The 13,033-nt window shown below is 40.2% G+C and overlaps 1 protein-coding gene across 6 annotated transcripts in view; it reads right to left on the bottom strand.

Moving 5' to 3' along the window:
- Positions 1 to 12,946, bottom strand: part of LOC131469916 (suppressor of tumorigenicity 7 protein homolog) — a 47,558-nt gene extending 34,612 nt beyond the window's left edge. For 2 of the 6 annotated variants that reach the window (XM_058645341.1, XM_058645344.1), the window contains exon 1: positions 12,507 to 12,620. The gene's annotated coding sequence lies outside the window, so the exon portion shown is untranslated. Of the gene's footprint in view, positions 1 to 12,506; positions 12,621 to 12,707 lie in introns of those variants that run through there. The other 4 variants (XM_058645345.1, XM_058645347.1, XM_058645343.1 and 1 more) reach the window with 3 other exon arrangements.
- Between the last annotated feature and the right edge of the window lie 87 nt (positions 12,947 to 13,033).

The raw sequence follows: 13,033 nt of genomic DNA, 5'->3' as shown, positions 1-13,033 counted from the left end.
TGTAGTTTAGTAATGTGTGATGTCTGCCATTTCAGTCAATGAGCAGCACCTGAGTTGAAGCCTCCACTACATATGTTAGAACTGAAATTTAATAACATGGCAACAAGAGAATTTCTTTGTAATTAGCATACAATGCTAAGTTGTGTTTTGAGAGGTTGCAGTGACCTTGGACCATCAAACTCTTTCAAGTTAATTCTGGAGTTTAAGTTGATATTTTTACCAAAGAAAAATTAGGAATGTACACCATTCGACTTTTTCCATTATACCATATGCCAATATCTTGGGAATGCTTGGGCCTAGAACTGAAACCTACGGTTTGTCATTAGTGATATGATATCAGGGGACCTTGTCGTGTTTTCTGATATCCGTTTTTAGAACCAGTAATCGGCCAATACCAACATTATGCCAAAAAATATCATGCATCAGTAATGAAATTCACTACGGGCGTTCCTGCCACGGGACAAACATAAGGTCACAGTGACCTTGACCTTTAAACAACCAAGACTAGTCCATCTTTGACTCCAAAAAATGTTTTTGTGTTAAATTTGAAAATGTTTCTTCAAAGGATAATCGGGACAATTTAATCTAATATCTTAAGGTCTTCTGCCTCTTTCATGTGCTCCCTGTGAATCCCCCTGTAAGAAGTGGGTCTCATTATTGGTGTATACTGTAAAACTTTAATGAACCGTAGAGTATGTAGCTTTTAAATGTAAGTGCATACATAACACAGTTACTGCAGCGGGCGGTGAACAGTGAGCCTGGATTCAGCATATTAATGAGTACAGTGTTGAGTCCATACAACAGCCTGCTAACCTAAATAGATGGGAGGTCTGCCAGACGTCATCCTGGGCTCCTTCTGAATGGAGTAGAGCTAGCTAGCATGTGGATTAGCTCAGCAGCTGAATAGAGGAGTGTGTACGGACGGAGGCCTCTGTTCTTTTGTGTCTCCTACCAAGCCACCCTCCTCCTCTCCTGCTTCTCCCTCTTCTCCTTTTCTGCCCATTGTCTTTGTACTTCACACTTAAGGAGGAGACCCCAACTCTACTCCTGCTAAGAGGTACACTGCTCAAAATATCTACTAGTCAGCTGGTATTTGGGTTAGGATTGTCTATCAAATTTCCAATGAAGTCATCTTTGTTATTTTTTTTCCATCAAAAATCACAGTTTCCAAAAATGGGAAACAGCAACACTGACTAAGTATATGAAGCATGTATCATATCATCATATCTTCAAGAGTTTTGGATACTTAGTACTACATCAACCGCTGTTAGCTGTATCTACATTCGTAATATTAATCATTTGCCACTGGACAAATGTATTCATTGCTTTAATCTCTATTCATCAAGCTCTATTTGTTGATACAAATAAACCAATATTCCTTATTGGTGTGCTTCTTTACTACTGGAGTAACAATACATTTGTGAAAATGCACAAAACAAGTTTGACCAATCACATAAACCTTCAAGTAAAACATCACTAATATTAGCAAAGGCCTATATCCAAGCAAAGAAAATAGTCCTCATCTTGGATGCAGCTTCAAACATTCAACATCAACCCATATAGAACCTTCAAAGCCCCCAAACTGCCATTCTACAAAGCTCTACTAACATGTGCCAATGTGATTTAAACCACATTTGTAACTGTATGTGGAATGAGACACATGACAGAACAAACTGTGGTTTCCCAAAATCCCTTTGAGCACATTCAGAGGTTTCAACCCCTATACAGGGTCTTCTGACAGACAAATTAAAACCAGCTGTATCAAACTGTTTCTCAAAATCTCCTGAAAATAAATGGGTACTTCTCAGTTAGGGCCGGATAATACTTGTTCCCCTTCCACAAAAGCCACTTTGCATTTCTGCATTGTGTGTACAGCCCCAGAGACCCATTTGTACAGTAGCGGCAATGTCTCACCCGGAGGAGTTCACTGTTATTTGTATTTCCTTGTATCCTTTGACTGTAGACTTGTGCATGTGTAGGTAATAGCGAACATCCTCATACAACCTCAAGCAAATTACCACAGTCATGGAACAAAGGAGCGTGCCACCAAGTGGACAGGAAAGTATTGTGCTACAGAGAGCATGCACATTCGACATATGTGGCCTGCGTAGGGTCCACGTGGACCAATGTGGAAATTGGAAAACAGCTAAACTTGCATCACGCAGACCAAAGCCCTTACAGTGTTTGAGTCACACGAGACGTATGGTCACACGCCATGTCACTGGGTTAAGCTCACTCTGACACACTGATAATTAGGATGCAAGACCTATGCTATTAACGGCAGTGAAGGCCAGGTGAATGGAAGTGCTAATTGAGTCAGACACTGAGTAATGGAACAATGGAATTGTTCAATTAAAGATTTACTTGAAACAGTGTTCCTCACTACATCTCTTAAGCAAAACAGCATTCATGAGCCATTTGTTCCAGAACAATATACACCAAACCCCTCCCCAGCTTCAATCACAAAGTACATCCCCAAAAATGCATCTCCTCCTGGTTGCTAGGTAACTGAAAATAAGCATGAGGAGTGGAGCTATCCTTCAGCAAGAGGGAAAATGAAGAGGACAAATGGAGGAGGAGGGAAAGGGACATTCTAATATGAAACACACTAAGGATTGGTTGTCTGTGCAATGGGGCAATACTTCTCAAAAGCAAAATAATAATATGAACCTTCAACATTTGCCTTGAGCCACATCTCCTTGAGTGATGTCACAAAGACTGAACTGTTTAGCAGCACAGATATCCAACAAAAAAAAGACAACATTAATTACCCGTGTCATCCTCCACATGAGGGTCATGGGTCACTGGAGCCAATCCCAGCTGACACAGGGCGAAAGGCTGGGGTACACCCTGGACAGTTTGCCAGTCCATCGCAGGGCCAACATACAGAGACGAACACCCATTCACTCTCAAATTCACACCTATGGGCAATTTAGAGCATTGTGGGACGAAACCCATGCAAACACACGGGGAAAAACATGCAAACTCCATGCAGAAAAGCCCTCTTTTTGCTGCAAGGCAACCTAGCTAGCCATTATTCCGCCATGTGACCAAAAACCCATGCCAACAATGGGCAAATCAGCATGTTCTACACAAAAAACAGTAAAAGCATTTTTTGTACCATGTGGCCAAAGCTCTAAAAATTCAACAGCCTCATTCAACCTGATCAACATTTCAGGACCATTATATGAAAATCATATATCTTTGTTGTATCTCACCAATCAAGTGTTCATTTTACCCACTTAGTGAATATTTTTAATGAACCCAAATTTAAATGAGCTTCTCCCCCAATTTAAAGCTGAAGCCTTTTCTCTTCATTCATCATTTCAACAATTATTTCCCACAAAGCCTTGCTTTGAAGTTTTAAAATATTAAATCAAACACACCTTAAAAATGATCACCTCATGTAAATGTGTTTTTAACTGGCTTTGTTGGAAAAAAAAACTCTGCTCCAGGGCACTACAGCTTAACAACGTCAGAACTTGCTGTAGTTATTTAACTCAACACAGCTGGCTAGTGACTACATTGCTGGATAGTTAAAAAAAATACCTCAGCCGAGTGTCTAAAAATAGACTGCTATGAGATCACATCTTCAATAACAGTAAGGTTTTGGGTCTGAACACTATAATGAGCAGATTTACAGCAGTTCTGAACTTAAATATACCTTCAGAATACCACTTTAGTTACATATTGTGATGCTGTATTAACTCTGTTCCTAAAGTTGAGTGACCATCTTACCATTAGTCTTTTAAAAGGTCTTTAGGCCCAACACTTGACCAAATCGACCAGTGATAGGTCAATCAAATTGCCCTGCATAAACCTTTACTGGCCACAGGCCATCAGGCTATCAATGTCGAGCCCTGTAGAGGCAAATTTGCTGGTGGTAAAATTAGCATACAAATCGTGGACAATTCCTGACATAAGAGCAAGGTGGTGCGAAGCAGGAAGACTATATCCACTACATTACTATGCAGACAACAGCGGGGATTGGCAGCATTCTAATAATCTTCTTTCTTCTCCCTCAGAGGATCGCGACTATCACAAAAGGAAGGTCAGCAAGGCTTTGATTACCTCCACTATTCAACAATTCAAACGCAGCATCATTTGACTGGTTAACTGGGTCAGGAACGCTGTGACTATCACTGCTGACACCAGCTGGACATAACTGGTTCCCATGACTGCTATTACTGGACTACCGAGTCTTTTGGTTTAGACAGTGAGACCTTTAAGTAAAACTGTTACAGCAGTGAACAAAACCCCACACTGGATCTATTACAGCTTATGCTACAGACTACGTCTTCTTTGTAATAATATGCTTAGTGTAATTTGGGCCAGACAAATCACAGCAATCTCGCTCAGAACAATCAGTAAATTAAAAGATAAAAACTCTGAAGTGACTTCACAGAGTAAAAAGCTTGACTGATTGGACTGTTACTTCTGTTGTCTCTTGACAAGTACTCAAGTACTACTAATCTGGATAGTTTAAAGTAAATCAGGCTTGGTGATTCACAAGATATTAGCTAATTTGATAATAAGTCCATCTAGCAAACACTAGCAAAGTGACCAAGTTTCATACCAGTAGAGGGAGTGGATCGACCATAGTCAAAGTGCAAGAACAAATGTAAGGTGAGAAGAAAGTGATCACAAACCTAACTTTGTCCAATTTACTTTTGTATGAGCAAATTCAATTTTATAGCATTTAGCATTACATTAAAATTTAATCCAGAAATCGATTGGTTTCCCTTGTGGGCCAAAGAGACATTTTCTATGATTTATTTATTGTTAGCAGCAAATTGAATGTAAAAATTGTAAAATAAAAGTATCTTCCTCTTCAGTTGCAGGAACATTTTGGATCAAGTGCCTGACTATGTTTACATTTCATTTTCTAATAGCATTGCTTACACCTGTTCAAACAGGGGAGTGCCCAGAGCAAACGGTGTATGCCTGCTGTCACTAACCAGATCCACAACAGAACTCTGTTTTTGATCTTTAAAACTTGTCTTCATTCAGATGTAACTATTAAGAAAAAACACCTTTAAAACACAAATTAAGTATACTTTGCAATAGATGGAAAAGTAAGGGACTCCCCTCTTAAGCTTAAGTGTTAACACAGAGTGGAACGGTTTAGTTTGGTATGGTACAGTACACATTTTTTACGGTTCCATTAGGAATAGTACCAAAATAACTGTTCCCAACTGTTCCAATTTCGGCACCCTTCCCTTGGAGTACCAGAGCAAAATGGTATGGAACAGTCCGGGTGACACTAGACCATACGTAACATAATGGAAACGTGGCATTAGCTTGAATAAATTTCACCATGTTTTTGTGCATGTGTGGGAAGCATCCCACATAACATTCATTCAAACTTGATTTTTTTTTCTTTTGGAAAAAGCAACAGCCCCGGGACCAATGTTTTGGACTACAACAAGTTCCTTATGGCAAATTACATGTAGCCAGAGGAAGTCTGGTATAGAAATATGGTAGAATTTCCCTCAACAAGAAAACAAAATAGCATTCACTATAAAAATAAAAGATATGATACAATGCAAACAGCAGAAATAAAGGTGGAACCGAGGACAGAAATTATGAAATATAATACGGGCTTAAAGAACGTACCTTACCCCGGTCTTTTGAAAGCCTGTCTGATACTGCACAGATTCCTGTTAATTTCTTCATATAGTTTGCCTAGATTCAAATATCTGAAGGCAGTCAAATCTGGACTTTAAAAAATGCATTTAAATTCAGCCCAATGGACTCATCATTCATCATACGGTTTATGCAAAGCAGGAAGCCGGGGTGAGGAAGGGCGGGGAATAAACCACCTGCTTCATATTAGCAGCCTCTGGCTATGGCTGTTAGCCTTGTGTGATTAACTCATCTTTTTGACAGAACATCAAACATTACACAGATGTCAGTGTTATGATGTGGTGGAGATACTCAGGTTATGCTTTCATTAAAAAGCAGCCTTCCTGCAAAAATGCACTCATCATCAGAAAACCCAATTTCACCTCCTCTGCCAAAACGACACAAACGTATCTGTCTGTGCAGAGTTCGGTGGAAAGCTATACCCTTCTGGCTCCTGTGATTTAAAATATTTATAACAGCCAGAGGACAGTGACATGGTTTTATCATAATGTAAAATTTTAGGTGTTGTTGGTTCACTGCAGCCTTCATCAAAAGGTTCAAATGTGTTATTTTGTGACTTTGAGGTCACAAAGGAGACTTAGGAGACTTAACTAAAGACAATCTTGACTTCAGTTTCCAGTCATAAAAGGCTCTCTTACTCTGAGATATGTACATAGTTTTAAAACATAACTTTGCAATAAAGTATTTTTCTTGTATTCCCACTGACAGCCATGTTTTCGTTGGTGTTTTTTTAGCCTGTGTCAGGCTGGTTCTGGAAGCAGGGGCCCACACAGTGCAGTCAGCACTGACTATAGCCGGGTTTCTGGAACAGTTGGGTTCGGTACAATACACTTTTTTTGTGTTTCCATTAGTAATAGCACCAAAATAACTGGCCCTTCTCTTGGGGTGCCAGAGTAAAATGGTACAGTACAGGTGAAGCTAGACAGCTCCACCCACGACAGTCAACTGACTCCACAAACCGAACAGAAAAAAACAGCTGGATGTCCTCCATTTTCGTCTGCTGTCGGACGACACACTACTTAGCTCACCAACACAGCCATCAGGCACAGCCCACACCCAGCCTACCAACTAAGGGTATTGTTCTCAATCGAAATGCAAGTCCGACCCAGGGCTTTACTGTTCCAAACCAAACTATACCATAATGGAAACACAGCATATGCGGCAGTACCTCACACCAGAAAAAATCTCAACTACCGGTATCTCTTTAAGTTTCCAAGTTACTCTTTATCTACTTTAATCACTAAAGATTTAGTATGCAGAATTGAATTCACTTCAGCATCTCTGTACTGCTTTTACAGGCATTCTCTGACATTTCATAGAATGAGGGTGCCTACACAGCAGCTGTGACCTTTCTCTCACTTGGGCAGAGCTTTCACTGGCATCATGGGCCAGATATTAGGGAGTTAACTGCTTTAAGTGACCACTTTGGATTATTCCAGGTGCAAAGGTCTACATGGTGAGCCAAGCTTTCCAAAGTGGATGATCTCAGTGGATACAGCTGAGTGAATGCAGAGAGAAAATGGACAGAAAACAAACCGATCATGAGTTTTTTTCCTCTGTGCAGGGCAGGGCAGTGTTCACCGTGAAAGGTAGGGCAAACATTTCTGGCTGAGATCGAGTTACCAAAGTGGTACGCAGGTTCTAAATAAAGGTTCCTGACCAGTCTGATCTGGCTTTGTGGTGAATGTGCGCCGTGTCTGTGTGAGTCACATCATGCTGCAAACTCACAGGGTTTCCATACACTCCATTGACTTTTAAAAACCAATACTTTTAAATGTGGACTTAACAGTCACACTTCAGTAACACACAGTTCACTGTAATGTATGGAAAGTTTACTTTCTCACTGCACTGGGACATGTCAAACAAATGTTCCTTCACCTTTTTCAGGCTGGTTTGTGTATTATTCAGACTATTCTTTGCTTGCAGAGCAGTGGAACTACCTTGTTCTTAATACAGAGGCGTTAATGCCATCCCAGACTCAGCATTGGAAGCCTTTTGCATTGAAAGTCTGAAGGATGAAAAAAAAAAAAAAATCCAATCTTCAAAGAGATTTCATTTCCATTTCTGATGCATGTATTAATTCTCTGAGGAAAAATAAAGCCTTGGAATAATGCCCTGCAGAAAATCTCTGAACCCAGATACAGGCGAACAGCATGCCAACTTTCTCTACTAAAACTGTGAGACACATCATGTGCCATCACTGAAACTGCAGCATTGCTAAATGGTCACTGAGGACTACTAGCAACCGTTGTATGTTAGTGCAAAATGATCCATAAATTCTACTGCGTGCTTTGACATTATGATTTTTGAGGCTACACTTCAAAATAATGAAGCCTATTCCACAGTCTAGGACCAACCATTGTTTGGCATCTACAAACAGCTTATTGCTGAAATTTAACCAGTTCAACTTGGTGTGAATGCTTTAAAATTGCAATAAAATCATATACCTCCCCATGTCTTATGCTGTCTCTCTCCTACTGTTGTTAAAGCAACAGTTTTTTTTTTTCTTTTGTTGTATGGCCATGCAACGACCCTGACCCCAACCCAGGCAGGGTCTCTGAGGAGCTGTACACACATTTTTTTTTTTTTTCCAAACGACAGGGAAGATCATTTCCATTTCCATGTGGATAGGGTTGAGTTAATCTGAAGAACACAACTGATGGAGTTAAAAGTTCAATTGATCAATATACTTCATGGTAATGGGGAAGTATACATCAGTAATATATTCTGTTTAAAGAGGAAGAGGAAGTAAAAGTACTTTCCCTGTAAGGCCATTAAGTGATAGTCAGTAGTTAAATCTGATCTGGTGCGAGGTAACACTGACATTATTTCCAAGCAAAGTCATATTATGATAACCCTAAATATCTAAATAAACATTACACAGTGGAAAACATGACACATCAGCAGTACTGATATGGTTAATCTGACTATGAAAATATGGTCCATCACCTGTTATGAAAACCTGTCATGCCACTTCGGAATATACATGCACGTACATATGTGCACAGCACATATTCTTACTACTGGAACAGATGATGTTTATAAATGACCAGAATGTGAAAAAATTAATTTAGTATGTTTTATTTGAGAGGTTTGGTGACACTGTAAAAGTGTACCACCACATTTATCTGCCACTGGGTGGGTAATTCTGGACACTGACTGGTTGCGTGGACAGTATGAAGAGTGGATTACAGGATGCCACGCGCAGAGTTAAGCGGTATTCATTCAAAATTAACAAAGATAATCATTTGTTATTGCCATTGTCACTTTAGTAATGTACTGCATATTCCTTGTATACCATTTTTTGCAAGAAATAATAATAATTGTATACAATAAGCTAATAAAGGGTAATACAAATTTTAAAAAATCATAACCCAGTAAAAATGAAACCCCAAAGTCAGTATCGTTGGGAGGATTTCTTTTGGCATTTTATTATTATAAAATTATTTATTGGTCAATAATTCCATAATGCATTACAATCATAATGTGCATCAATGATCTGAGAGAGAAAGACATTGCTGCACCTTCTCTGGGCTCTGTTTACAACACCATAACTAAATATGTAGCTTCAATTATAGGCAGTGGTGTAGTGTGGTCTAATGTTATGGGTAAACTGTCACTGCCATGAACCAGCCCATCACATTTTGCTCTAAATTGTCTGTAGATTAGGGGAGAAGTTTAGCTTGCTTCCATTTCATTTCCCCTTGCTTCTATGTTTACAACTGTGAAGCACTAGCGTGTAGGGACAGTAAAGTGCAACGATAGGGCATGTTGAGTCCAGAGTCCAGACCACTTTTCCCTGGGTCACATAAAAAAATACACACACTCTTAAAGCAGCATGGGTTGCCAGACCAGCAGCGTAATAACCTACAAAAAGAGTATGCATATGATGAATCATCAGTCAGTCATCCTCTACCACTTTATCCTCCACCAGAGGGTCGTCGGGGGTGCTGTGCCAATCTCAGCTACATCGGTCTACAACCATTCACTCTCACACTCACACCTATGGTCAATTCAGGGTGTCCAATTTACCTAATCCCCACATTGCATGTTTTTGGACTGTGAGAGGAAGCCGGAGAACCCGGAGAAAACCCACGCACACACAGGGAGAACATGCAAACTCCATGCAGAAATGCCCTTGTTCCAAACGGGGCTCGAGTGCTAACCACTACACCGCCGTGTGACCCTATGATGAATCATATTATATTTAATTAGTTTTTTAGTCATCTCCATGAGAAATTACATGAGTACAGTTTCTGTCAAAAAAACATAGTTGATACGTATCAAAGAACATTTTTAAGGTTTTAAACAGGAATCCTGGCCCTTTTGTACTAGGTATACAAGTAATGGGAGACTTTGACCTATTACAAGACAGTTCAAAGATTAAGAGCAGACTCTCCTGTTGGCTCTTCTTCTATACCTACTCTGCATTCAGGTCCCCTCAGTGGAATGATTCCCACTCGGGCACAGATAACAATGGCCCATGGTAAAGAAACATAATAAGAGAGGAAAAAGTCGAAAAGGTGGAGGACAATAAAACACGTGTCAATGTCAGCAGAGGGTCAGAGATGGAGAGATTGCCTTGCTCATTCTTCAAGTACGAAACAAGTGCTTCTGTCTGTGCTCGTCTGATGAAAAGAGCACAAGACAGAAAAATATTTGATTGTTGAATTTTTGGATTTTCACTCTCTGTGTGATCCTGCCAACTGCAGCTGCAGCTATATACTGTGTCAGGTGTCTGTCAAATAGTCAATTTTAGAGTTAGCAGCTGTGTACATACATACTGTAAATTAACACTTTTATGCGCAAGAAGTGACAAGGTGAGAGTCAGCAGCAGCAGCGAAGCCACATTAAACATGACACATACAGCTCCAACGCCTGTACTTTCTTCTGCTCAGTCAATGAAACACATGCACATACATGCACACACTACTATTAAAGAGTCCTCATGCAGCCTAAAGGCTCTCCTGACATCTCTGGTTCCAGCCAGCTGGCTTGCTGAAAGAGCACATTCTTCCATCTGCAGCTAAGCACAGTCACAGGAGACTCATCACTGGCTGCAAGGAGACACATAATCATGCCAACAGGAGCAGTAAGCTGCAGCTCAATGCCCAGCAGAGGCAGATACTGAAGGTCCACAAGGCTAACAAGCAGTGGAAAACTGAGTCACACTTAGATCAAAAGGAGTTTTTTCACACATGAAAAATCAAGAGTAAAACCAGGCTCGACTGAGTCCGACCATTCCATCCTGACTTTTTTGTAGACCAAGCCTAAAGTGGGATGTAAAATACAGGAATATTTTGGTGCAAGCAAGCAGGGTAATTTTCCTCTTTTCATGATACCTCATATCATTGATATTTATATACACTTACAGGCCACTTCTTAAGGTCCACCTGTTCAACTATTCCTTAAAGTAAATATCTAATCAGCCAGTCACAGCTGCAATGCAACGTAATGCATTCTGGCATGTAGACAGTCAGGACAACCTGCTGTTCAAACTGAGTATCAGAATGATGAACGGTGATTTAAGTGACTTTGAATGTGAAGCCTGCCCAACACTAGAGGATTTTCAAATCTAACTTGATTCAAAAAACATTGGAGACCACAGACACAACAAACTTTTTATCGTGAAAAGTGTTGTTTGAAAATATTGACACACATCTACAAATCTAATTCCATACAGGACCACACACTTGGCATTTAATCAAACATATTCAGGGAGGAAACTCCAGGGATTTGGGATCTCACAGAAACATGTGTAATTTAATGTGACCAGAATATAAACAGACATGGAGGTGGACTGTCATCATCAGTTAATAGCTGTAGTGTGTGTGATGTCTTGTGCTGAGAAAATGCGAAATCAATTTTTGACTATTCCGTTTTATGTCAAATAAAAAATGCAATATGTAAATGTTTGAAACAAGTTATATCTGTACATTCTCCTCCTTGAAGTGGAATATTTTGTTGGTTTTAAGCCCATTAAATTAAGCTGCACCTTGCACTTTAAATTTTCTTAATATTAATTTCTCAGAGATCTATTTACAGTATAGTTAAGTTAATGGTATATTTGGGATAGTTTATCTTTTTAAACGTGTTTTATGTTTTGTACATGTGTGTTGGGGCTCGTTTTTTTATAAACATCCCTTGAGTGGCTGCCTTTAATTCCGTTAAATGTGCTCATACAATGACAATAAAGACTTCTGATTCTAATTCTACATGATACATACCGAACTGAGACTTGACCTACAATTTATGTGGGAATTAAAATTGCAACGTGTCTGTCGAAAGGAAAAATGCAAATAGATAGTTTACCCAAATCGTTCAGCCATGGTATAACGGGTTAATTAAACCAGGATTACTGAAAAATTCCGACTTAATAAGCCATTAAGTTTTTGTGACGCAGACCTCTGACGTTTAGCTGTTTACTGACAGAAATGATCCACTTGATTTAGAAGAAGAAAACAGCCATGGAGTGACAACACCAGTAACACACGGCTGACACTGTTAAACCCTGCAGCGCATCATAGACGTCACTATTACAACAATACAACGCTCTGCTCCTCTGGGCTGCTTTAACTGTGCTGGAGGAGGAAAGTTAATACGTGCGAGCCGAGAATAAGCCACTGATGCTCTATTGTGAACTTCAACGTTAGCCACGCACGTTCCATGAAGCCATGAAGACTTTCCATTTAAAACCTGGCTACGAGTTAGCCACTAACTCTGCTAGCTGTAGGGCTAACGCGAGCTAACCCAAACTTGTAATTTTTGCAAAACATTACGGGCAAAAGTTTCCAAGTAAACATGGAGGCAGTGGCGGCAGAGAAGAGGCGACCGAAGCGACACGTGGACGAGAAGCTTACCTCAGTTTGTGTGAGTGCGAAAGCCGGTTGAAGCCTCACTCGTAGCTAGCATTTCTCCCAACAGCAGTTCAACATGTGTCTAGTATCCAGCAGCAGCGGCGCACTGTGTGTGTGTGTGTGTGTGAGAGAGTGTGAGAGAGTGTGTGTGTGTGATGTGTGTACTCGTTTTGTTGCCTCTTTAGGACCTGTTCTTACACTCACCTTGTCAGGACCAGTAGTTCTCAGCAGGACCGTCCCAGTGGCGTCCTAATGAGACATAACCTCATTTCTCACACTCTGACTTAAGTATAGATTATGGTGTGGACTGTGGTTAGGTCAAGTTTAGGGTTAGGCAATAACTGGTTAAGGTTGGGGATAAAGCTGTCCAAATGAATGGAAAATTGAAGTCAAGGCAAATGTCCTTGCAAGGATAGCTGTGAAAACCTTTGTGTGTGCACGCGCGCCGGCGTGTGTGTACGTGTCTTAGCTAACAGTTAGCCATCTGCTCGCTTAACTAGACTGTTATAGCTTCTCCCGCCGCAAGGTGT

Source organism: Solea solea, chromosome 12 (genome assembly GCF_958295425.1).
Source record: "Solea solea chromosome 12, fSolSol10.1, whole genome shotgun sequence".
Taxonomy (NCBI): Eukaryota; Metazoa; Chordata; class Actinopteri; order Pleuronectiformes; family Soleidae; genus Solea; species Solea solea.
Note: the sequence above shows the minus strand (reverse complement) of the source record. Positions and strands in the feature narration are given on the sequence as shown.